Source organism: Molossus molossus, unplaced genomic scaffold, assembly GCF_014108415.1.
Source record: "Molossus molossus isolate mMolMol1 unplaced genomic scaffold, mMolMol1.p scaffold_m16_p_13, whole genome shotgun sequence".
In the NCBI taxonomy this organism is placed as follows: Eukaryota; Metazoa; Chordata; class Mammalia; order Chiroptera; family Molossidae; genus Molossus; species Molossus molossus.
The window spans coordinates 1,767,447-1,794,703 of record NW_023425348.1 but is presented as its reverse complement, the minus strand read 5'-3'; the positions used below and the strand labels follow the sequence as shown (position 1 = coordinate 1,794,703).

The 27,257-nt window shown below is 38.5% G+C and overlaps 1 protein-coding gene across 2 annotated transcripts in view; it reads left to right on the top strand.

Moving 5' to 3' along the window:
- Positions 1 to 27,257, top strand: part of GRIA4 (glutamate ionotropic receptor AMPA type subunit 4) — a 451,879-nt gene that overhangs the window by 171,324 nt on the left and 253,298 nt on the right. The gene's annotated exons all lie outside the window — the stretch shown is intronic.

Sequence of the window (27,257 nt, the reverse complement as noted above, 5' to 3'; positions counted from 1 at the left end):
CATAAAGTGAAAAATTTATGAGAAGACAAGAAGTTAGAGTAAGAGTTGAAACAGGCGGGCAAAATTTTAAGAAGATCCTTGAATAGAATTCTATCTGTGAAGTGAGTAAGACAATAAACATAAAAACCATAAATAAGCAAGGTAATTCTGTTGAATATATAATTACCTTCTAAAGTCTAAAGCATAATTTTCTATACTCAGATATGAAAACTCAGTAAAGAAATTTATCATTCTCATTAAAATTCACATTTTTAATTAGGTGAGAACAGTATGTCAAATGAGATGTCTCATCAACAGTGCTCTTGGCTCATCACTTATACTATTGGCATTCTTGGTATATTTTCCTTTCAGAAACAAACTCAGAAAATTTATATTATCAATGTATTTCTTTGTGGGTACAGCATACTCTAATTCACACTTGGAAATATGGGACCTACCTATATTTTATGACATTATTTCCACGGCATCCTTGGGAATATATTACAGTTGAGAGATATCATCGCTATGTTTATTTCTAACTTTTGGAAATATATGTAAAAAGAGGACACTGACAATTGAAAATGCAAATTAAAACAGTGAGCTGCCACTAGATATCTAGTAAAATGGCCAAAGTCAAGATCTCTGGCAGCACAAATGATGGAAGAATGTAGAGTACCAGGAACTCTCATTTATTGTTGGTGGCAATGCAAAATAGTACAGCTAATTTTGCATTTTCTTACAAAACCAAAATATATTATTAACATATGATTCGGCCATCATGCTCCTTGGTATTTACTCAAAGAAGTTGAAAACTTATATCAACACAAAAACCTGCAGCAAGTGTTTATAGCAGCTTCACTCATAATCACCAAACTAGGAAGCAACCAAGACTTTCTTCTGTAAGTGAATGAATAATTAAACTGTGGTACATCCAGACAATGGATTATTGTTTAAAGCTAAAAAGTAATGAGCTATCAACCCATGAAAAGGCATGGAGGAAACTTAAACATATATTATTAAGTGAAATAAGCCAATTAGAAAAGGCTGCATACTTTATGATTCCAACTATATGATGTTCTAGGAAAGGCAAAATTATGGAGTCAGTAAGTGAATCAGTGGTTTCCAGAGGTTAAGAGGAAGGAAGAATGAATAGATGGAACACAAAGTATTTTAAGGGAAGTGAAACAGCTCTCTATGATACTATAATGGTAGATAAATATCATTATCCATTTGTCCAAAACCACAGAATGTTCAACACCAAGAGTGAACCCTGATGTAAACTAAGAACTTTGATAATGATATGTCAGGGTAGGTTCATCAGTTGTAAAATATGAGTATCAAATAAAAGAATTACACTTCAATAAAATACATTTAAAATTTTTTCAAAAATTGAATCATAATGTAAAGAAATATCTACTGGGATGTGGATGAGATGTTTCTTCCTGTGGTTCATTATGACACAGCTCAGCTTACCACTTTGGGCAGAAGATCCTTATTTTATCACATCTTGGGCTCATCTAAATATTATTGAAATCTGTATCTCACTTTTTTCCTCTGCCTCTGTGTAAACCAGTCTCTAGCAAGGAAATGGTGCAAGCATTTGTGCATAAGATTCTCCACCAAACAGGAATTAAAAGTGATGCATTGTTTTTGCAGCAGTTTAAAGTTTCCAGGATCCTCACCCCTGCATAGTGAGACCTCCACCTTGAGCTACCTCCCATTACCTCTCACTATGGTGTCTCTAGTACAAGCAGACATACGTACTTGGTCATGTAAAGAATCTCTTGGTAAAATGTATGCCTTCAAAGGCTTAAACCATCATGGTACAAGCACTGTTTCTTCTAACATTACATCTTATAACATTTAACTCATTACTGGCTTGCTTCACAAAGTATACTTTTTTGTCATCACCCTAGAATTTAACTGTTTTGTTTCCAATCAACTAATGCCAATCACTGTAGAATTTCATGGTTCTCTCCAGTAGTTGCTTGAGGATGAATAGTGAGTCATATGTATGACCTTCGATTATAGTAACCCAACCCAGCTTTAAAATAGACACCTTATTTCAAGCAGTAATTGAGTGAATGAAAAAGAACATGTCAGGAAAAGGGCCATTGCTTGATGCTCACTCTGCCATCATAACATCATGCTTCTCAATATTCTGGGGCTTAATCAGGTACTCGCAAAGGACAAGAATTATTTTTTTCCTTTTGAAATTGTTGTGCTCATTTTATAAGTTTAGGATTACAAGCCCAATTTATTCCCTCTTAGATACTATGCTGAATTATATATTACTAGCACCAATGGAGGTATGAACCTCAGTTATGAACATATGATTAACTTCTATCATAAACACAGTGGCAGAGAGTAATCCATATTTTCACATTATGAAGAAAAAAATATATACACCAACACTAAAGATCAGAATATTTTTTTAAGAAATGCACAAAACCAAGCATTGGTAACCACAAACTTTGACTAAACTTTTTTTCTGTTATGAGTAACTGCTGTAATTATGACTCTGAATTTCTTCACAAACTTTAGTGGCATATGACATTCTGATGTATCATAAGTCCTTATTTTGGAATAAGTTATTTCATTGAGTCACTCAATTATTTCTAAAATCTTAATTCCTGTGATATAATGAACTCTGAGAAACAAGAGCTTCACTATCAAAACTTCAAGTTGTGTTTTTATGTTGAATTACAGTCAATAAAAAAATGGTACTTAATTTTCTCTGATATAAGATCCATGTTCTAGTCCTGGTCTGCTATTGATGAACTGTGTCAATCTTCCTATATTTTAGGAAGAAAAGAAGGAAGGAGAGGAGGATGGGGGGAGGGAAGAAGAAAAGAAAGTTGAACTACATTGTCTTTAAGGCCAATTCAAACTATCTTTACGGGTTCTTTTTATATTTAAAATTCCAAATATTCTATTTTTTTCCCTGGAAATGTTAGACAGAAAGATAGTAAGTGGTATAAGTAATGGCTTTGTCAGCAGGTGACTCCCTGCTTCTGTTCATTTGACTACCTTCAAAGAAGAAAAAGTATGGTCATTTATTTATTAATTCAATTTATTTATTTAGCATTCAATAAAAATTTTATTGTTCACTTTGTTTCAGTCCCTTTGGTAGGTTTAGGAATGCAATGATGAGGAAGACACTGGTGAAAATAAATTAACTCACTTGCTATGACTTCATTAGGAATTAGTGCACAACATTCTACTTGACAACCAGAAAGTTGTCTTTGATACATAGCTTGATGTTTTTACAATTTTGTTTTGGAACACACCTATTTTCCAAATAGATCATTGTCTTTTGTAGAAAAACAACTATACATCATGATTTAAATACAAACTTTGCTATTACTTTTGACTTGATAAATATGAACTATTGATTGTTTGAAATGCACCTGAGGAATGGAATTTGAAGTTCTGTTCCATTTTACTTGACTGATTTTAGTAGCCACATCTGCCTAGTGGCCACTGTATTTGGACAATACAGCATATCTAACCACTGAATGCATTCAAAATAACATATTTTACTTTACTTTTGTGAAATTTCAAAATTTTTTCTTGACTTATATTTCACTATGTAAGAAAATAACTTAGAAAACATCCTGTGCATAATTTTTATAGTAATTTTCACATTGCACTGTGTATACATTTACATATTTTTCTTCCCCCAGAAATATAAGTTCTTCAGTAACTATTATATCTTCTTCATTTATAGCTTTTGTGTCTAGCATAGTGACCCCTGATGGGCATCCTGTATAAATATGGAATGAACTAATGAATTAATCAAGTGAAGTCCTTGACAATAGATATCAGATAAGTTTAGCTCTCTAGTAACTACTCATATAATTCATCTTTTATTAATGGTACCATATTTTAATGGATCAAATAGTTCATAGTCATAATTTAAAATTTTCTTATAGAGATATACTTGAAATAAATGCAATTTTCTTAGTATGAAAATATGTGGAACAGGCTGAAAAATAACATTCTTGGTTTAGACATAATTTAGCTAAATATTCAGAAATTTTAAAAAGTAATCAACATTTTTGGTAATATAAAACCTTGAAAAAATTAAATTAAATTAATGTGATGTCATTTTCTTAGAGTGAAAAAGAAACATTAATTTAAATATTTATAATATGAGCAGTGGTTATTTTTCCATTTGAAATAGATATTTTTAAAGAGACATATTTTTTTATCTGTGTCTATTGCCCAGAATTTTTGGAACTTAATGGTATGTTTATGGCCATCATAACACCACAGGTAATAATGTGAATTTATGATCAAGAAAGAGATGAGGAGATAGAAACCTAACATTTTAAAAATTCTAGTGATCAATGTCAGTTTTTTTCAAAACTGTTATGGTGGCCAGCAATTTTTATCCAATATCCAGAGTAAGCTACAGTTGACACTACTAACCTTGTTGTATTTAATCCCATTCTCTTTAATGTTTGATGCTCAACATTTTACTCAAATTAGTGCTTTCCAGGCTAATGGTATTATTTCACCTGTTTCTAAATATACAGTATCTTAATAGGTATTATAATATGATGTTAATTGTTTTTAAGAAAGATAATATTTGGCAAAGCATAGAAAAAAACTTTGGCTTGTTTTGGCTTGTTTCCTTTGGTCTGTTTTGTTGTTGTTGTTTGTTTGTTTATAAAAATATATTCTACACATTGCATAACATATTTTGAGAAACCTGGGGAACAGTGTTGTGGAGGGACATGTGCACAGTGCTATGCCATGCTGAAGTCAGTGCCAGCAATAAGGGGATGGAAAGAGGAGGATGTCTGTGCTGGGAGGTGAGGGAGCTTGCTCTTTTATTTCTACTTATTGGGTTTTACAGCATGCATGTCTTTTATTTTTCAACTACCTTAAATTTTTTCAAAAAAAAGTAAAAAACTCAAGATAGAAATAACAGAAAAAGGAACAAATGAATAGGAAAATGCATGATACACCTTTAAATAATATATCTTTTACTCCCAATAAATAAGCCTGTATAAACCACTCCAGAGAACTCTTCCTTTTTGGTTCTCAACTCCAAGACGCTTTTCTACTTTCTTCTCATATTGTTTTCTATTGCATTACTCTTTCCCACTTTCTCTTCCTTCCCTCAAAATCTACAGTAGGATGGCAACGTGATCTTGGGTGCGCTGGGAATCTTAATCCCTCTCTTGCCCATTACCAGCTAAGGACTCCTAAGATCCCCTTAAATTCAAGACCATAAATAACATAAGAGAGATGACAGGGAAGATAACTAACTCTAAGGAATATATAACATAATGACTTCAATTCACACTGAGATCCCTTCAGGTAAGGGTGGGATGAGGAGGACTTGGAGCCAGTCAGGGAAACACTCAGTGTCTCCAGTGCTTATGACAGCATCACTTTCTCCTTCCTCTCCCCATCTCCAGTTCCTAATTACCACACGTGCTGATACTCCAACAACACATATCTACCATTAATTGTTCCACTTTGCTTCTGGCCCATTTTTCAAATCAAAAACCAAATTAGAAATGTAATGGCAAAACAAAATTCATTGCCATGAAAATTCTGAAGAAGCAAGACTCTTTCAAATTTTAACCTGTAGTATCCAAGAGGAGATGAATAATTTGTCTTTAATTCGTGATAGTATTAAGCCCTATTTTTAACTTATTTTCTAACCCTACCAAATAATTTTTCTGTCTAAAACCCTCACCAGGACGAACAGGAGTAGCCTTTCTGTAAACCTCCCATGATGACCCACAGGCAATTATCGATATTTACAGTGAACCCGTTAGGATTTAGACTACTTTTTATAGCTCATTCAAATCTGTTTGCGTACTGGCTTTTATTACATTTATGGTCAAGCTGACGACACCAAATATTTACTTGTTGTCAGCTGGCCAGTGGGAGCGTAATTCATTCCACCAAGAGAGCAACCACACTTGACTCTGTCTTTCAAGCCTGTTTGCTGCCTTCCTGCTGAACCAAGCCCCTAGGAGCAAAGGACAAGACTGGTCTAAAAATAACAAAGGAGCTCTCTGTGGAGTCCTACTTGTCATTGAAGGAGAGACAGGAATCTGATACAGTCGGCCCTCGTTTATCGCGGTTAATCAGTTCCAGACTCTACCGTGATAAGTGAATTTCCACGAAGTAGGATTCTTTATTTATAAATCGAATATTTTTGCAGTTAGGGCATAGAAAACCTGCTTATGACCTTCTAAATACTTTTTTTTTAACATTATTAGAGCCCTCTAGACATGAAATAACACTATTTAGTCACCATTACACTCACATTACCCAATATATTAGACAAAAGAGAAAATAAGACATATTTGACATTACAAATATTATTATTACTGTACATTTAATTACACACACACACATAGTTCTTACACACGACCACTAACCTATGAAAATAGTGCGACTTGTTCGATGATCCTCTGAAGGCACGACCTCAGTAGGAGAGTCTGCAGGTGGTGCAGTATCTTCAGCAGATGCATCGTCTTCTTCCGCTGAAGGAGCACTAGGGGTAGGCAGTGGGTGACTGGGTGCACAGCTGAAGAACATCGTGAGAGGCAGTTGCTGGTGCTGTCTTTTCATATGCATGAGGAGGCTTTTGTAGGGTTCTATCGCCCCATCAAGTGCATTCTGGAACCGCAATGCACGCATCATTTGTGGGTCCCATTCACCAATCATGTCCTGTACTACCTTAATAGTTCTCACAACTTGCGCGAGATGCTCAAGTGTAAGGCCAACTTCCTCCTCCTGACCCCCAGGAACCTCTGGCTGCTCTTCCTCCTCCTCACTCACAGACTTAGTCATCTCCACCAGATCCTGGTCAGTTAAGGGATCCTGTTCTGGATGATACTCGCCCTCCTCAAGGATGATCTTCTGGAACGTGTTGTTGACTTAGCCTTCTGCCACAGGCTGGTGAGCAGAGGCAGCTTCTCTGTGGAGAACGACACTCTTCAGATGATACCCCCTTCTGGAACTTCTTGAACCAACCCTTGCTCGCCATGAAATCCATGAGTGTTGTAGAAGAGTGTCCTGGTTGAGGTTTGTCCGCTGTAAAGCGCTGATAGAGCTGCCTCGCCTTCTCCCAGATGACCAGCGAATCCAGCGAAATGTTTTTCTTGCGGCTGTTGCTGATCCAAACAGCTAGGGCAGACTCCGTTTTCACTATGAACTTATGACTTGTCATGACGCGCTTTGCTTCCTTGTTGAAAGAGACAGTAGCCGTTGCACAGATGTTCTTTTCATCTTTACGGATGGAGTGAATGGTAGACTCATTCAAGTCATAATGGTGGGCAACCTCCATGATTTTCTTGCCATCTTCTATCATACCCAAGAGTTTCACCTTCTCCTGGATGGTAAGCATCTTCCTCCAGCGTTTAGTTTCATTGTCAGAAGGCTTAGAAGAAGCAGCACATTTATGAGCCATCATGGGGCTTAGGTAAAAGTTCTCAGAAATCGCAAACACTTGCAAGTGCAAAGATGCTTCCAATGCCTAGGATGTAAAAGCATCTTTGAGAGAAACAAACTTGCTTGAGGCTGAGCTAATCTGTGGCCAGGAAAGGAGAGGCTAGGATAGCCAATCAGTGACCAGCACACTCTGACTGGCTTGGTTTCACCACACCCGATTTTTTGGAAAAAAGTGATTGCCCACTTGCAAGCAGTGGTGGAGTGGTTGCACCTGACCTTGAAGGATTCCTGGGGTGCTGAATACAAAGGCCTACAGTCCATAGGTACAGTAATTTTCATTTTAATTGTAATACAGGAGTGTATAATTGACTCAGACCACCGAGCGTGCGCTGTATCATTTTTACTGTCTGGACCAACTTTTTAATGAATATATTTGGAAAAACCGCGATAGAGTGAGTTGCAAACGTGGAAGTGTGAAGTGGCGGGAGGACTGTACAGGCGCAAGGCAGCATGCTCCCTTCAGGGCCTCGGGCGGTCACTCAGGCTGCACAGGCTGTGACCGCTGGGGGGTGGCGCGGACTGACCAGATGCGATGAAGGAGCACTGGGGGGGGGGTTATAAAGAGAGGATCCCTTTGCCCGGTGAAAGGAGGCATCAGGAAATGCACCTGTCACCTCCCACTCCCCCTGCTTACAGAAGGAAGAATATGAGGTCAGATGCTGGAAGTCACAGTCATGTTGTGAGGGAGGTGACTGGGAACAGGACTGCGGGACAAGGGATCACAGGAACAGTGATGGGAGGGTACAGGGGGCAGTGGGAGAAGCCGAGGGGCGTCCTGCGGTGACGGCAAGGCCCGCAGGTGGTGTGCCCCGCAGCCTGCAAGGCTCCCGGGAAGGTTTTACAGGCCTGAGAGGGCAGCAGGGGAGAGCAGCGAGCAGTTCTCCGTGCATATTTGTGCTGGGTTGGTTTAGTAGTCCCTAAACTCATTTCGTTTCGTGTTTAATTGCGTGGAGGCACTCCTGCACATTGTGACTGACAGTTTCCCCGCCTGGATGCTCTTCCTTTCCCACTTCACCCACTGTTGGTGTTCAGTCACCGAAAATAAGGTAAGAGACGATCTGGACAGACCTTCAGAGGTCCCACCTGCTGGTAAGGTAATTGCCCCCTGCCCCATGGAAACTCAAACAAACAAATTACAAAATAAGTGTGAGGGAATCCCAGAGTTCTGACAACCCCAACACCAACCCCAACCCCGCCACCAGCACCACCACCACCACTATTTTAATGCCTTTTTTGGGAAATATTAAATTTGTATGAAAAATATTTGCTGTGATAGAGCTTCAAGTATATGTTGAACCTGTCCATGGAATTATTCTGCCATGAGTGAGGACCAAGGTGGGGTGGAGGGGAGCAGTTCCTTGAGAATCGTTAGATGGATGGAATGTGGGTGTCATGTTTCAGCAATTTTCTTATCCAAAAAGGACAAACAGCAGAAGCTTTCTCTCTGGTTCTATCTTTTCAGTAACACACCTTTTTAAAGCAGTAAGTTTTAAAATGACATGACTTCCAATTTCCTGACAACCTCTTCATTTACAAAAAGTGTTGCTTACCTGAAGATCTGGGGGAGAATCTTTCTTTTGGAGCTCTGATAAACATGTTGCCTAAAGATAACTTACACTGTCACAATGAAGTTTCCCTTATATTATAAAAATGGGACGAATGTGTATGTAATGACAATGCACAATTAAGATTGAAAGCTTTACAATGCAAAACTTACGTCAGAGGTAAAGTTTACTCAACTGGTGTGCTTTATAGTTTATTCGCATTGTAACACACATGATGTCAGGGATATGGAAACACAAGCATTAACTTATCATGTGATGCAAAGGAAAGGAGTTCTTAGATATAAATTCCTTACAACTGGAGCTATGACAACCCTGGCAATCGTTTGCTTGTCCAAACAGAAATAGTTGCAGCATTCTTTCGGCTCCATAGCCCAGATGTAGTCAGTGGAGGACAGTCGCAATGGCAAGTGGCTGGATGCAAACCCCAGCTGTACCATTAATTACACGTTCGATCTTGAGTAAGTTCCCTAACATTGCTTGATCTCAGTTTTTCAGTCTGAAAAATAGAATTACTTGTCAAATCTACCAGGTCACTATGATTTAAATGTAAAGTGCTTCTAAAGATCCTGGTGTTTGGTAAAGTATATAAGTTATAGTTATTATCATGTTGTTGTTGTTATTATCATAATTATCATCATCATTTGTGCTTTAATACCATAATAGTCTATTTTTAAACTCCAATAAATATTTATCACTTTCAAATGATTAATCATGAATCAAAGTTTTTGGGTTAATATTTGTATAATAAGAAACAAACATTCATAATACATGGACATTTCTGAGTATAAATGCTAAATTGATGAAGAAACAAACAAGCATAAATTTGTGATTTATTCTTTCTTTCCTTCATAGACTTTTCTTTCTCTAACTTCTCTTAAAATTTGGGCAATTCCCCTTGGGTTCTGCCCCCAGCCACTTTGCCTCTGTAAACTTCTTAAACACAAACCTGTATATATCATATGCCTGATTACAATGATTTCATGACTTTTCATTACCCTTAAAATAAAGTCCTAATTCTGTAAATGATTCTCCATAATTCATCTCCCAATTGCTTCTCCCATCTCATTATAGAGTCTGCTGGCCCTGAAACACCAAGTCCAAGTGAAAATGACCTTTCCAAAGATTTTAAGCATACTAGCATTTTTTTACTTTCATTGTCAGCTCTGCAAATGCCATTCCCTCAACCTCAAGACTTTAGTGCACAGCTCTTTTTCCAAGGGTAACCCCTATTCATCCTTCAGGTCGAGGAAACCTTCAAGGAGTCATTTTCTACACAGTCACAGTCCAGTGACTTAAGCCCCCTTCAGAGTGCTCCCTACGCTCTGCATTTTCTCTGTCAAACACATTCTGCTTGTTTAATTCTCAGACTTTGTTATCATACTCTCTCAGTTTTGTAACAGCAAAGACTATTTTTTTTGTTTTGTTTTGTTTTTTTGTCCTTACCCAAGGACATTTTTCCATTTTTTGTTCAGACAGAGTAGAAAGGAGAGAGAGAAACATCGATGTGAAAGGGACACATCGAGTGGCTGCCTCCCATAAGACCCATCTGGGCCAGGGACAAACCGCAACCGAGGTACATGCCCTTAGCGGGAACCGAACCTAGGACGCTCTGGACCGCAGGCCAACGCTCCAACCACTGAGTCAAACCGGCCAGGGTCAGAGACTATTTCTTAAAATTAAGAATCACTGTGATGATAGTTGATTGTTGATAATATTGCTAAACATAGTAGTCATAGTCACAAAAAGATAACACTCTATTTTCCAAAGTATATTTTAGGGGTTTTATTCTGTTATAATAAATGCCAGATTGAGATTATAACAAGAATAAAACAGCATGAATGCCTATCTGTATAACAATCTGTCACTTTTATTTGAAAAGTAGATAAAACAATTTTGTGAGAGATACCGCAGTCTGGGCCTTTTACCTTTTCACCTACCTATACCTGCCAAATAGGATTCTGAGTCTTGGAGAATTTCCATGAGTGTAGGAGTGCACACCTCTCTGTCTCTCTGTCTCTTTGTCTCTCCCCCCCCCCCCGCCTCCCCCCCTCCGCCTCCCCCCCCCTCCCCCCCATCTATCTCTCTTCATCAGGAATCACTTAGCTCTTTCAACATGAATTTTAGGAAAGGATATTTAAGAGGTACGCTTCTGTCAATTCTAATTTAGGGAAAATTTGAACTATGACTCATTTAAAAAGATTTTATTTGTCAGTATCTTAAATTATGCCCAAACACAATCTTAAAAGACCAGCTTAGAAACACAGTAAGTAGAGTGTAACATTAAAACTCCCATTCTGTCACTGATACATTCTGAGGAGATTGTTTTCTCTCTGTCTTTTCATATAAAACTTAATGCAGTATGTTAATTCTTATGTACATTTTTTACCTGAAATGTATCTTATTTGAAGCACTTCAGTTACTTCATTGTGTGAATTTTATATTATCTATATTACACGATCTAAATTTTCCCTCAAGTACTTAGGAGGTAAATAGTTTATGGAGCCAGCCGCCACATGCCAGCGAAGTCTAAAATACCCTCTAAAGTAAATGTACGTTCAAAAGGGCGTCTCCTCCTCCCCCACCTCCAATATCTGCATTCTTTTATATAGGGATTATAAATAGCGTCTCAAGGAATTAGCAGATTTAAAATGATCAAAATGCTATTTAGCTAGAAGGACAAGTTTGAGAGAGCTATGTTCTTCCATATGAAATCTATGTTGCCTTCACATTAATGTAGTCAGGAAAAGGCAGGATGTTTTTGGAAAGAACGAGGTGGGAAAGACTTACAGAAAGGGAATTTTTATTTTCTTTAAAAAGTCTTCTTAGTGCACCTGGACTGGAAATTACCTGTTTCTTTTCTAAAAATGTGGAACAAAGTTTGGCTTATCCTTACTAGATCCAAGAGACTTATTACAAAAAGATAGTTTCACCCATTGGGCCAGATGTTACTATGGCCAAGGAGTTCAGCCCCCAGAGGTATGTAACCAACAGTGACTTCTAGGGCTATAAAGAGTCTAAAATATACCCTCTGAGGGAGAGGACCATAAACGAATTACAACTTTGAAAAGTGGATTCAGTGAACATCCCTTGTTAGCAAAGGCCACGATGCAACTAAAATCAGTACAAATTAATACATGGTGCAAAGTGGAATCTCATTCTGATCCAGCACTGGGAAATGCTCCTACTGAGCATTGAAATTTTGTACACAGATGCTTAAATTAAAAAGACAAAGTCATGTTTAAAAATTTTTTTTCTTTATTGATTTTAGAGATTGAAGAAGGAAAAGGGAGAGAGAGATGGAAACATTGATGAGAGAATACATCGATTGGCTGCCTCCTGCATGCCCCCCACTGGGAATCTGGCCCATAACCTGGGCATGCGCCCTGTCTGAGAATCGCATCGGCGACCTCTTGGTGCATGGGTTGACACTCAACCAGTGAGCCACACCAGCAAAGCTAAAGTCATATTTTTAAAAATAACAATAGAATTCCTATGGGCTCTGGTCAAGATGGTGGCACAGCTAACTGTGGTACTCACATCCATCCATAACCACATCAAATTACAACTAAACTACAGAACAGTCATCATTCAGGACCACCTGAAATCGAGCTGAATAGAAGCCCTGTACCTAAGGAAATAAAGAAGAAGCCACATCCTGATTGGTATGAGGGGCTGAGCAGGTCTGGTCCCACATGCACATGTGGTAGATAAAAGTCAGGATGGAGCACAGCTGGTGTAGCTCAGTGGTTGAGCATTGACCCATACACAAGGAGGCCGCTGGTTTGATTCCCAGTCAGGGCACATGCGTAGGTTATAGGCCAGATCCCCAGTGGGAGGCATGAGGAGGCAGCCAATAGATGTTCTCTCTCATCAATGTTTCCATCTCTTCCTCCTTCTCCCTTCCTCTCTCTCTCTCTCTAATATCAATAAAGATAAAATTTTTTTAAAAAAATGTTAGGATAGATATCTCAGCTGAGGAGGTGCTCCTGAGAAATGAGGGATCCTAGACCCACAACAGGCTCTCCAGCCCAGGTTTTCAGAGCCACGAAGAGAAGTCCCCAACACTTTTGGCTATAAAAACCAGCAGGGATTGTCGCTGAGTGAAACGGAGGGCTTCTAACGTCCCAGGCGTTCCTCTTAAAGGTCCTGCACACAGACTTACTCGGAGTTCACTGGCTCAAAGTTCCAGCGCTGGGGCAGCAGCTCCAAAGGCACTAGAGACATATGGGAAGAAAATTAGTTGTTTGACTTCAGGACAAGGATTAGGGAGGCAGCTTTCTTCCACACAGAAGTGATAAAAGAAGTCACTGTTCCTTTGCTGAGCCCTCCCCTCACAGAGCCAGCAGAAGGGCACCATCTCTGAGCCTCCATCAACCTGGCTCACAGTGTTCACCCAGCCCCGGTGATTCCCTGAGACTTCACCCCACCAAACTTGCAGGCCCACCAAGTTGTTTCCTGTGGCTTTTTTCACATAAAGGGCCTCTCTTTGCTCATGCTGTTGACTTTCCTAAAATCTCTCAAACAGCCCTGGAAGGGTGGCTCAATTGGTTGGTGCATCTTTCCATACACCAAAAGGATTCAGGTTTGATTCCCAGCCAGGGCACATGGATACAGTCCTCGGTTGGAGAATGTATGGGAAGCAACCGATCGATGTTTCTTTTACACATCAATGTGTGTGTGTCTCTCGCTTCCCCTCTCCCTCTAAAAAAAACAAATAGGCATATCCTTAGCTGAATTTTTTTTTTTAAAGTAGAAGTATATATTTTTTTAAAAAAAAAAAAGAAATATCTCAGATAAGCAGTATATGGCATTACGGTACCTCATACATCTTGCTAAGTAGCCCTACTAGAGGCAACCAGCCTCAATTGGGAGCTTGGCCTTTCCCAAGCACCTCCAAGTCCAACACAAGTAGCAGCCATCTTCAGATTACTTTGTAGCTCATGCCAAGTAGCCCCAGATAGAACTCAGGTAGCAGCTGACCTTGGTCTACACCTCCTGGCAGGCCTCAGAGCAAGTGTACATGGTGGACAGCTTCAGACCATACTGGATTACAACCCAACTACTTCCATGAGCAATTCACTCAAGGAGTGAACTCAGTGGGCACCAACACACCATTGAATCCTGTCCTGCTCTGTAGGGTCAGCCCCTGTACAGTAGCTCTCCACCCCCTGTAGTTGTGGCTGGTTATCACAGCCGATCGGCCTGAGAGTCAATCCCTCCCAGTGACATGCTAACAGCAATCAGGGCTCAACTACAACAGGAGGGTGCACACAATCCACTGAGGTGGGGGTGGGGCAACAAGCATACATGGAGCACGCAGCTCAGGTGACCTGGGAGACTGTGTCACTGGGCCCTACAGGACACCTACTTCATAAGCCACTCTAATAAGATTAGGAGACTCAGTAGCTCTACACAGAAACAACACAGGGAAGCAGCCAAAATGAGAAGACAAAGAAACAGGTCCCAAGTGAAAGAATGGGAAAAATCTACAGAAATATAACTAACTGAAATGAAAGCAAGCAAACTACTAGATACACGGTTTAAAACAATGGTTCTAAGGATGCTCAAGGAACTTAGTGAGAACTTCAACACCATATAAATGGACGTGAAAACCATTAGAAAGAACCAACTGAAATGAAGAATACATTACAGAGAATCAACTGTAGAGTAGATGAAGCAGAGGATCAAATCAGTGATTTGTAAGATAAGGAAGCAGAAAACACCCACTCCGAATAGAAATAAGAATCCAAAATAAGAATATGTAAGGAACCTGTGACACAACTTCAAGCTTACCAACATTTGCACTGTGGGAGTGCCAGAAAGAAAAGAGAGAGAGCAAGAAATTGAAAACATACTTGACATATGAAAAGATGTTCAACATCGCTAATCATCAGAGAGACATGAGTTAAAACCACAATGAGATATTACTTCACACCTATTAGAATAACTATCATGAATAAATCAACAAACAACAAGTGTTGATGAGGATGTGGAGAAAAGGGAACCCTCATGCACTATTGATGGGAATGCAGAATGGTACAACCACTGTGACAAACAGTATGGAGTTTCATCAAAAAATAAAAAAATAAAACTACCTTTTGACTCAGCAATCTCACGTCTGGGAATATATCTGAAAAAACCTGAAACACTAATTCCAAAGAATATATCCACCCTTATGTTCATTGAAACGTTATTTACAATAGCCAAGATCTGGAAACAGCTCAAGTGCCCATCAGTAGATGACTAAATAAAAAAGCTGTGGTACATTTACAAAATGGAATACTACTCAACTGTAAAAAAAAAAAAGAAGAAGAAGAAGAAAATCTTACCTTTTTCAATAGCATAAATGGACCTGGAAATTATTATTCTGAGTGAAATAAGCCAGTCAGAGAAAGACAAGTACCAAATGATCTCACTTGTATGTGAAATCTAATCAATAAAATGATTGAACAAACAAAATAGGCACAGACGTATAGATACATAGGACAAACTAACAGCTGTCAGAGGGAGGGGGGTTGAGGGGTTGGATAAAAAAGGTGAAGGGATTAAGGAAAAAAAAAATATATATATATATATATATGACGCATAGACAGAGACCACAGTATGGTGATAGCCAGAGAGAATGGGGGGGGGGGGGTGGAAGAAGGTAGAAGTGGGCAAAGTGGGGATAAACAGAGATGGAAAGAGACTTGACTTTGGGTGGTGAGTGCAAGATGCAGTATGCAGATGATGTTTTATTGAGTGGTATATTTGAAACATGTATGATTGTATTAACCAATGTCACCCCAATACATTTTTTAAAAAAGAAAGCCTATTTGAATGAATAATGACAGAAAACGTCTGTAAGCTGGTGAAGGAAATAATCACATCAGTCAAAGAAGCACAGAGTCTCAAACAAGATGAACCCAAAGAGGCCCACACCAAGACACATCATAATTAAAATTCCAAAGGTAAAGTCAAAGAAAGAATCTTAAAAACAGCAAGGGAAATGCAGTTTGTTACCTACAATGAAGCTCCCATAAGACTGTCAACTGATTTCTCAACAGAAACTTGGCAGGCCAGAAGGGTTTGGCAAGAAATATTCAAAGTGATGAAAAGCAAGGACCTACAACCAAAATAATTCTACTCAGAAAAGCTATCATTTAGAATCAAAGAACATGAAGAGCTTCCCAAAAAAAGAAAAAAAATTAAAGGAGTTCATCACCACAAAATCAATTTCACAAGAAATTTTAAAGGGTCTTCTTTAAGATGAGGAAGAAACACAAAGGGTAAAAAATATGAACAGGTCAGCTGAAGTGGCTCAGTTGGTTGAGCATCATCTTGCACACCAAAAGGTTGCCAGTTCCCAGTCAGGGCACATGCAGGGGGTGAACAATCACCTCTCACATCTCTCTCTCTCTCAGCATATCCTCAGGTAAGGATTAAAGGAAAAATAAATATGAATAAAAAAATGCCAATAAATACATATCCATTAACAATTACTTTATTTTTTATTTATTTTTTAATTTTTTTCCTCACCCGAGGACATTTTTCCATATTTTGTTCAGATAGAGTGGAAGGGGGAGAGAGAGAGAGAGAGAGAGAGAGAGAAAGAGAGAAACATCGACGTGAAAGGGACACATTGAGTGGCTGCCACCCGCACAACCAACCAGGGCCGGGGACTGCAACCGAGGTACATGCCCCTTAGTGGGAACTGAACCTGGGTCTCTCTGGACCATAGGCTGATGCTCTAACCGCTAAGCCAAACCGGCCAGGGCATTAACAATTACTTTAAACGCAAATGAATTAAATGCTCCAATCAGAAGACATATGGTGACTGAATGGATAACAAAACAGGACCTTTACATATGCTGTCTACAAGAGACTTACTTCAAGTCGAAAGACAAATATACTGAAATTAAAGGGATGGAAAAAGACATTTCATGAAATGGAAAGAAAAAAGAAGCTGGGGTAGCAATACCTACACCAGACAAAATAGTCTTTAAAACAAAGGCTATGCCCTGGCCGGTTTAGCTCAATGGGTGTAGCGTTGGCCTGCAGATCAGAGAGTCCCAGGTTTGATTTTCACTAGGGACATGTACCAAAAAAACAAAAATAAAAACAAAGGCTATAACAAGAGACAAAGAAGGACTCATCAATTCCACACCTGAGTATTTATCCAAAGAAACCCAAAACACTAAATCAAAAAGACGTATACTTTCATATGTTTATTGCAGCGTTATTTTCAATAGCCAAGATATGGAAACAACCTAAGTGTACTTCAAAAGATGAATAGCTAAGAAAGAGTTGTGCATTTATACAATAGAATATGACTCAGCAATAAAAAAATAATGAAGACTTGCATCTGCAACAACGTGGATGGACCTAGAGGGCATTGTGCTAAGTTAAATAAGTCAGACAAAGGCAAATGCCAGATGTGGGATCTAAAAAAGAAATAAATGAACAAGCAAAACATAAGCATATTCATAGGTACAGGGAACATTTTGACAGTTGCCAGATGGGAGGGGGTTGGGGAGGATGGTGAAAAAGATGAAGGGATTTAGGAGTACAAACTGGTAGTTTCAAAATAGTCACAGGGATGTAAAGTACAGCATAGGGGATCTAGTCAATAATTTGTAAGAAGCATATATATTGTCAGATGAGTACTAGATTTACTGGGGTGATCACTATGTATGTTATATAAATGTCTAATCATGAGATTATATACCTGAAAATAGTATAATATTGTACATCAACTATAATTTAAAAATTAAAGTTACGTATAGTCAAAAAAAAAAAGTTATATCAACCAACCACCATAGCAAAAGTGACGTACTGATAATTCATATATATTAGACAAAGCAGAATGTGTGTGAAGAAGCACTGGGGCCAGCACACTGCTGAAGAAATCACTGATGAGAAAATGAGCTGCAACAATGATTCTAAAGAACATAGGACCACATCTGAGAATCGTGCCCTTAGGCACTATAATAAATAGAATTTACCAGTTGCCACCAATTTTCATAGGTCTCACTTTTTCCCTCCTAACTTCTAGAACAGGAGCCAGCAAACTACAGCTGGTGAGCCAAAGCTGGTCAATATTTTTTGCAAATAAATTTTTATGGGGACACAGCTGCACTCAGTTATGTATCATCCATGGCTACTTTCAGACCACAGGAGTTGCAACAGAGACTGTATGGCCTGAAAAGGCTAAAATATTTACTTCCTGACCCATTACAGAAGCTTGCCAACTCCTGACTTACAACCTTCATTAAAAATTTATTACTTCACCCAGCCAGTGTGGCTCAGTGGATTGAGCATCGTCCCATGGACAGAAAGGTCCAGGTTTGATTCCCCCCTGGTCGGGGCACATGCCCAGGTTGCAAGTTTGATCTGATTGATGTTGATCTCTCATCAATGTTTCTATCTTTCTCCCTCTCCTTTTCTCTCTTGCTAAAATCAATAAAAACATATTTTTTAAAAATTAATTACTTCAACTGAATCATTATATATAAAATGATACTTAAATTCATGCTTATTCTATGTATGCTTTCATTGCTAAGTAAACCAAGTTTTCATAATACAAAAATATCTTTTTTAAATTATTCATAAAAGTAACTCAATAAATATTTGTAATGTTTATTTCAGGATCCATGTAAGAGTGAGAATATGAGTACCCATGAAAATACTATAAGTCCATAACAGCATGAACACAGGTGCTTGCACCTGGCACAGTACTATGCTAATAAATTCTCAGTTTTCCAACCTTTCACATTAATGATGAAACATTCCTTTCAATTACTGGATAAATAGAACTCAAGCTTTTCTAATTAAAGAATATTTCCCAATCTTGAGGATACCCTGAAATCAAGGCCTGATCAAAGTCTCTAATGCACAGTGTCAAACTAGGGAATATCCTTAATGCCAGTTGTTTTTTGTCTTTATGCAAAAGATGTGTCCATGGGTGAGAGGGAACTATTTCCCAAAGACATCCAAGCATTGAGAAAATTTTGCTGTTTATGTATACATGGTAGCTAAAGTAAAACTTCACAAATTATGAGTTTTCACTTATCTCAAGACATCTTTAGAGATTTTTTTTAAATCTGTTGTTTTATACTGCCTTATTTTATGTTAACTAAGTAGTAGATATGGGCTTTGGAAATTAAACTTGGAACTGTTGTAATATGACAGTACTTTTAAATTTAGGATGAATTTAGATTTATTTCCAAATCCTAATTGGGTCTGCACATATCACTTAGTTTTGTTTAATGAATTACCTATTTACTAGCTAAAAGAAAAAAAATTGATCAGAGGCAAAGGCACCAATCATCTCTAAGCTGGATTGTTACCATAACCTCTTAACTGATATCTGTGCTTCTGTCCTTAACCCAGTCTGTATCTTCTCATCACAAGAGCCAGAGTGGACCTTCTAAAACATTCCCTGCCCAAAAGCTACCCAATGGCTTCATATCGCACTCAATGTGAAATCAAAGTTTTTATGATGGCATGTCAGGCTCATGTATTCATGCTCTTTGCTCTGCCTGGAGTACCCTCTGCAGATATAAGAGACCGCACTGCCTCTCTTCCTTCACATCTTTTTTATGTCACCATCTGATGAGCTTCAATCTTCATCCTAGCATTCCCTGTTCTACTTTCCTGTTTTATTTTTCTCTCTAGCACATTTCGCCGCCCTACATTCTATATATTTTATATATTTCACTTACTTAACATAGGCTTCATTATGATATGGCACTTTGTTTACTTATTCAAGGGTCTAGAATTGTACCTGGCACATAGAAGATGCACCATACACATGTGTCAAATGAAATTTTATAAATAAATTGAAACATTGGCAAAAACAATGATGAAAGCAATAAAGAACTAGAACATGCACAATCATATAACAGTTATAACAGGAGAGGGTGGTGGTCTAGAGTTCCCCTGGCCCAGGAATAAATGACTAGGAGTGCTTAGAATCTGACTCATGGGGTTCATGGAACATGACATCCCAGATCACTTATCTTGTTGTTTATACTTGAACTAGAAATTTTTTTTTTCCAATTTTTGCACTTAACAATTTGTGACTATAAGAGATTCCAAAATGGCAGCAGAGTGAATTGAAGCTGCACAGACCATGTCCCAGGACCAAGCTGGAATAACAACTAAAATAGGGGCAGGTCATCAGGAAGAAGCAACAGAGGGGCAGCTTTCAAGGACCATATAACCAGGGACACTGACACGATACTAATAGGATTGCGGAAGTGCCATAGTGGGGCTGGGAGCTCATGGACAGCAGCGGCCTAGGCTGTGAGCAGCATGATTGGGGTTATATTTCCAAGCGACTCCACAGCCCAGAGCCAGGACAAATGCTAAAATAGCCACAGCCACTCATCTAGGGCTCTGGCACAGGGAGGGCAGACTGGACTGGAACTGTGTGGGGAAACTTGGGATTTGGAGGGCCCACACAGCTTTTACTGAGTTGCAGCCATGCAGGACGGTGGCCATCTTAATTCTTCCCAAGGCTCTGGGGAGAGGCTGCAAACCCCCCTCGGAGACTCAACCCCACCCAGGCGGGCCATTGAAATGCAAATTGAGGCTCATTAGCAACCAGCATCTGCCCCACCTTCAGGAAATCCCCTTACCCTGAGCACCTGAGGGAGTTTTTCTTTTTCTTTTTTTTTTTTCTGATACTGTACTTTCATTATTTTTTTTTGTTTTATTTTTTAATTTTATTTTGTTACAGATGTTTCACCCTGTTTACCCCATTGACACCCTCCTCCCTGTCCCCCCCACCTCCTCGTCTCTGGCTTTGTTGTCCATGTCCATTGGTTATACATACATGCACATAAGTTCTGTGGTTTATCTCTTCCCAACAGCCACCACCCCCTCTTCTGAGGGTTGTCAGTCTGTACCCTACTTCCGTGTTTCTGGGTCTACCCTATTCCTCAGCCTGTTATATTCATTTTATTCCATATGTAAGTGAGATCATGTGGTATTTGCTTTTTCTGCTTGGCTTGTTTCACTTAGGATAATATTGTCCAGGTCCCTCCATGTCATCTCAAAGGATAAGAGATCTTGCTTTCTTACAGCTGCATAGTACTCCATTGTTTACATGTACCATGGCTTTTTTATCCACTCATCTATTGATGAACACTTGGGCTGTTTCCATATCTTAGCTATTGTAAGTAGTGCTGTTATGAACATAGGGGTACATATATTATTTCTGATTGGTGTTTCAGGCTTCCTAGGGTATATTCCTAGAAATGGGATCACTAGGTGAAATGGCAGTTCACTTTTTAATTTTTTGTATAACACCATATTGTTTTCCATAGTGGCTGCACCAGTCTGCATTCCCACCAGCAGTGCAACAGAGTCCCTTTTTCTCCGCACTCTCCCCAACACTTGTTTGATGATTTGTTGATGGCGGCTGTTCTGACAAGTGTGAGGTGATACCTCATTGTTGTTTTAATTTGCATCTCTCTGATGATTAGTGATGTTGAGCATTTCTTCATATATCTCTTAGCCATTTATATGTCCTATTTGGAGAAGTGTCTATTTAGTTCCTCTGCCTATATTTGAATTGGGTTCTTTGTCTTCCTTTTGTTAAGCTGTATGAGCACTCTATATATATTTGAAATTAAGCCCTTATCTGATATATCATTGGCAGTGATGGTCTCCGATACAGTGGGTTGCCTTTCCATTTTGATGATTGTTTCTTTTGCTGTGCAGAAGCTTTTTAGTTTGATGTAGTCCCATGTATTCATTTTTTCCTTTGTTCCTTTTGCCTGAGGCGATGTATCAGTGAAAATTCTGCTGCGTATGATGTCCAAAATTTTATTGCCGACATTTTCTTCTAGAATTTTTATGGATTCACAGGTCACATTTAAGTCTTTTATTCATTTTAAGTTTATTTTTTTGTATGGTGTAAGTTGATGATTGAGTTTCATTTTGCATGTAGCTGTCCAATATTGCGAACACCATTTAATAAAGATGCTGTCTTTACTCCACTGTACGCTCTTGTAACCTTTGTCAAATATTAATTGACCATAATGCCTTGGTCCATTTCTGGGTCCTCTATTCTGTTCCACTCGTCTATATAGCCTGTTCTTGTGCCAGTACCAGGCTGTTTTGATTATAGTGACTTTGTAGTATAACCTGAAATCTGGCTGTGTGATCCAACCTACTTTCTCCTTCTTTTTCAAAATTGCTGTGGCAATTCAGGGTCTTTTTTGGTTCCATATAAACTATTGAAGTATTTGTTCTAGTTTTGTGAAATATGTCGTTGGTATTTTCATGGGGATTGCATTAAATCTATAGATTGCTTTGGGTAATAGGAACATTTTAATGATGTTAATTCTTCCAATCCATGAACAAGATATGTGCTTCCACCTTTTTATATCTTCCTCTATTTCTTTTTTCAGTGTCTTGTAGTATTCTGCAAATAGGTCCTTTACTTCTTTGGTTAAGTTTATTCCTAGATATCTTAATTTTTTTTGCCTCAATGGTAAATGAGATTGTTTTTTCAGTTTCTGTTTCTGTGAGTTCATCATAGGTGTATAAGAATGCCATCGATTTCTTGACATTAATTTTGTATCCTACTACTTGCCAAATTCATTTATTAAGTATAGTAGATTTTTTATGGAGTCTTTAGTGTTTTCTATGTATAATGTCATGTCATCTGCAAATAAGGAGAATTTCACTTTCTCCATTCCAATTTAAATCCCTTTTATTTTTACTTCATGTCTGATTGCTGTGGCTAAGACTTCCAGTACAATATTAAATAAGAGTGGTGAAAGTGGACATCCCTGTCTTGTTCCTGTTCTTAAGGGAAATGTTTTTAGTTTCTGACCATTGAGTATGATGTTGGCTGTAGGTCTTTCACATATGGCCTTTATTATGGCGAGATATGATCCCTCTATTCCCACATTGCTGAGCGTTTTTATCAGAAATGCATGCTGTATTTTGTCGAATGGTTTTTTCAGCATCTATTGATATTATCATGTGGTTTTTATTCTTCATTTGGTTTATGTGGTGTATCACATTTATTGATTTGCAAATATTGTAACAGCCTTGTATCCCTGGATGAATCCCACTTGGTCATGGCGAATAATTTTTTTGATGTATTGCTGGATCTGATTTGCTAGTATTTTGTTCAGGATTTTGAAGTCTATGTTCATCAGGGATATTGGCCTGTAGTTTTTTTTTTTTCTTTGTAGTGTCTTTTTCTGGTTTTGGAATGAGAATTATTCTGGCCTCATAAAATGAGTTTGAAAGTCTACCTTCTTCTTCAATTTTTTGAAATAGTTTGAGGAGACTGGGTATTAGTTTGGTTTTTTTGTTGTTGTTGTTGTTTTTAATGTTTGGTAAAACTTCACCATGGAGCCATCTAGGCCTGGGCTTTTGTTTGCTGGGAGAGTCTTGATTACATCTTCAATTGCCTTAGTTCTTACTGCTCTATTCAAGTATTCTATCTCTTCCCGGTCGAGTTTTGGAATACTGTGTGTTTCTAGAAATTTGTCCATTTAGCTTAGATTGTCCTATTTGTTGCCATATAATTGTTCATAGTAGCTGTTAATGATCTTTTGTATTTCTGTGGTGTCAGTTGTTATTTCTTCTCTTTCATTTCTGATTTTGTGCATTTGGTTTCTTTCTTTTTCTTTCTTGGTGAGTCTAGCTAAGGGTCCATCAATCTTGTTTATCTTTTCGAAAAAACAGCTCTTTGCTTCATTGATCCTTTGAATTGTTTTTTTTTTTGGTCTCTTTGTCATTTATTTCTGCTCTGATCATTACTATTTACTTCTGTCTGCTTGCTCTGGGGTTTTCTTTTTGTTTGCTTTCTAATTCTTTAACTTGTCAGGTTAGACAGTCAATTACAAATTTTTCTTGTTTCTTGAGGTAGGCCTGTAGTGTTATGAACTTCCCTCTCAGAACTGCTTTTGCTGCATCCCATAGATTTTGTGTTGTGAGTTCATTTTCATTGTTTTCCAGGAAGTTTTGAATTTCTTCCTTGATCTCCTCAGTAACCCATTCACTGTTTAATAACATGCTACTTAGCCTTCATGTGTTCCAATGTCTTTGCATGTTTTTGTTGCAATTGATTTCTAGTTGAATGCCATTGTGATATGAGAAGATGCTTGATATGATTTCAATCTTCTTGAACTTGTAGAGATTTAGTATGTGTCCTAACATGTGGCCTCTCTTTGAGAATGTCCCATGTGCACTTGAGAATGTGAATTCTGTAGTTTTGGGGTGTAATTCTCTGTAGATATCTATTAAATCCATATGGTCTAGTACTTCACTTAGAGTCCCTGTTTCCTTGCTAATTTTTGTCTAGAGGATTTATCCAGTGGTGTCAACGGGGTGTTGAAGTTCCCTGCTATGATTGTATTGCTGTCAATTTCTCCCTTGAAGTACTCCAGAAGATTTTTAATATATGTTGGTGTTTCTATATTAGATGCATATATGTTTATCAAGGTTATATCTTCCTGTTGGATAGATCCTTTCAATATTCTGTACTAGCATTCTTTGTCTCTGGTTATGGTCCTCATTTTGAAATCTATTATAGCAGATATGGGTATGGCTACCCCAGCTTTTGTTTTGTTTTGTTGTCATTTGCTTGGAAAATTTTTTTCCATCCCTCAGTTTCAACCCATGTAAGTCCTTTGTTGTGAGGTGGGTCTCTTGTAAATAACATATAGATGAGTCATGCTTTCTTATCCAATCAGCTACTCTGTATCTTTTTATGGGAGCATTCAATCCATTTACATTTAAGGTGTTTATTGATATATACTTATTTATTGCAATTTTTGTTTAGTGTGGTTATATTTTTCTTCCTATTTCTCCTGGTAATAACAGCAGTCCTTTTAACATTTCTTATAGTGCTGGTTTGGTGCTTATGTATTCCCTTAGCCTTTTTTTGTCTGGAAAGCTCTTTATTTGATCTTCTATTTTGAATGACAGCCTTGCTGGGTAGAGTATTCTTGGATTCAGATCCTTGTTTTTCATGACCTTAATTACTTTATGCCATTCCTTTCTGGCCTGTAGTGTTTCTAGTGAGAAGTCAGCTGAGAGCCTTATGGGGTTTCTTTTGTGGGTAACCTGTTATTTATCTTTTGCTGCTTTTTGGATTCTCTCTTTGTCTTTACTTTTTGGCATTTTATTTACTTTGTGTCTTTGTGTGGGCCTGTTTGGGTTCTTCTTACTTAGGGTTCTCTGTGCTTCTTGAACTTGAATGCCTTCTTCCTTCACCGAATTAAGGAATTTTTCTGTCACTATTTCTTTGAATATATTCTCTATCCCTTGCTCATTTTCTTCTTCTTCGGGGACTCCTATGATGCAAATATTATTATGTTTCCAGTTGTCCCACAGTTCTCTTAAGCTGTCTTCCTGGTTTTTAATTGTTTTTTCCTTTTGGTTTTCTGATTGGTTAATTTTTTCTACCCTGTCTTCTAATTCACTGATTCAGTCCTCAGCTTCCTCTACTCTGCTGCTTAGACCTTCCAATGTGGTTTTTTTTTTTTTTCTTTTTTTCTTTTTTTTCTTCTGATATGTCACTCTTGATCTCTTCTTGGTGGTTTTCAATTTCCAATTGTTTTATTTTCAGCATCTCTGTGTTCTTACTCATGCTGTTGAGTTTTCTTAAGATAATGGCTCTGAATTCTAGCTCTGTTAACTTGCCTAAGTGCTCCACATTAATATCATCTTCGGTGGAAGTCTCTTGTTCTTTCATTTGGCTTTTGTTTCTGTGTTTCATGATTTTGGCTATCACAGTGGGCTTTGGAGCCTGCCAAGTTTTTCCTCTGAGTATTAGTGTTCTGCTGTTTGTGGCTCCCTCTCCTGGAATTAGATAATTGAGGGAGGACCCAAGTTAAACACCACTGTCAGTATTACTTTCCTGGTTAAAGTTGCTAGCCCAGGAATGTTACTATTATCCTCTAGTTTTTGCCTGAAAGCTAGCAGTCTAGTTTACTTGAAGAGTTTGGGGGTTTTAGTTGATTGAAAAACTCCCTCAGGTGCTCAGCATAAGGGTATTTTCCAAGGGTGGGGAAGATGCTGGTTGTTAATGAGGCTCAATTTCCATTTCAATGGCCCACAGGGTGGGGTTGAATCTCCGTGGGAGGGGCTGCTGCCTCTCCCCAGAGCCCCGGAAGGAGCAATATGGCCACCGTCCTGCGTGGCTGGAACTCAGCAAAAGCTCTGAACATCCTCCAAATCCCAAGTGTCCCCACACAGTTCCAGTCCAGTGCGCCCTCCCTCTGCTGGAGTCCAAGGTGAGTGGCTGTGGCTATTTTAGCCTCTGTTCTGGCTCTGTGCTGTGGAGCCACTTGGGAGTTTAACTGAAGGGCACTGCTCACAGCTAAGGCCTCTGCTGAGCTACCTACCATGGGTTCCCAGCCCCCGTCTCGCTCCTTCTCAATCGTACCAGGATTGATTCAGTGTCTCTGGTTACATGGTCCTCGCAAGCTTCTTTTCTGTTACTTTTTCCCATTGATTTGTCTGTGTTTTAGTTGTAATACCAGTTTGTTCCTGGGAGACAGTCTGTGTAGCTTCCATTCACTCCACTGCCATTTTGAAATCCTCACCTGAGGGATATTTTCATACAACTGAGAACCCAAAGCTCTTTAAGTAATCCAGACTAATAGCCTCTAGACAAAAAGCTAGAGGATAACTGACCCATTCCTGGGCTTTTAACCGTGCCCAGGAAACTAAGACTTGACACTGGAGTTTAACATGGGTCCTCCCACACTCATCCAAACCCAGTAGAGAGAGCCACAAATAGCAGAACTGTAACATGCACAGAGAAAATTTGGCAGGCTCCAAAGCCCACTGTAGTAGCCAAAGTGGTGGAAAAAAACATATGCCAAATGAACAAACCAGAGACCTCTACTGAAGATGAGATAACTGAAACACAGTTGAGAAAGTTAACAAAGCTACAATTCAGAGGCATGATCTTGAGGAAGCCCAACAGTATGAGTAAGGACATCAACACCATGAGTAAAGACTTAGAAATGTTAAAATTCAACCAGATGGAAATTAAAAACCACCAAGAAGAAATAAGGAATGACATATCAGAAATAAAGAACATACTGGAATGTCTAAACAGCAGAGTAGAGGAAGCGGAAGACTGAATGAGTGAATTAGAAGACAGGGTAGAAAAAAATCAACCAATCAGAAAACCAAAAGGAAGAAACAATTTAAAAACAGGAAGACAGCTTAAGAGAACTGTAGGACAACTGGAAACGTAATATA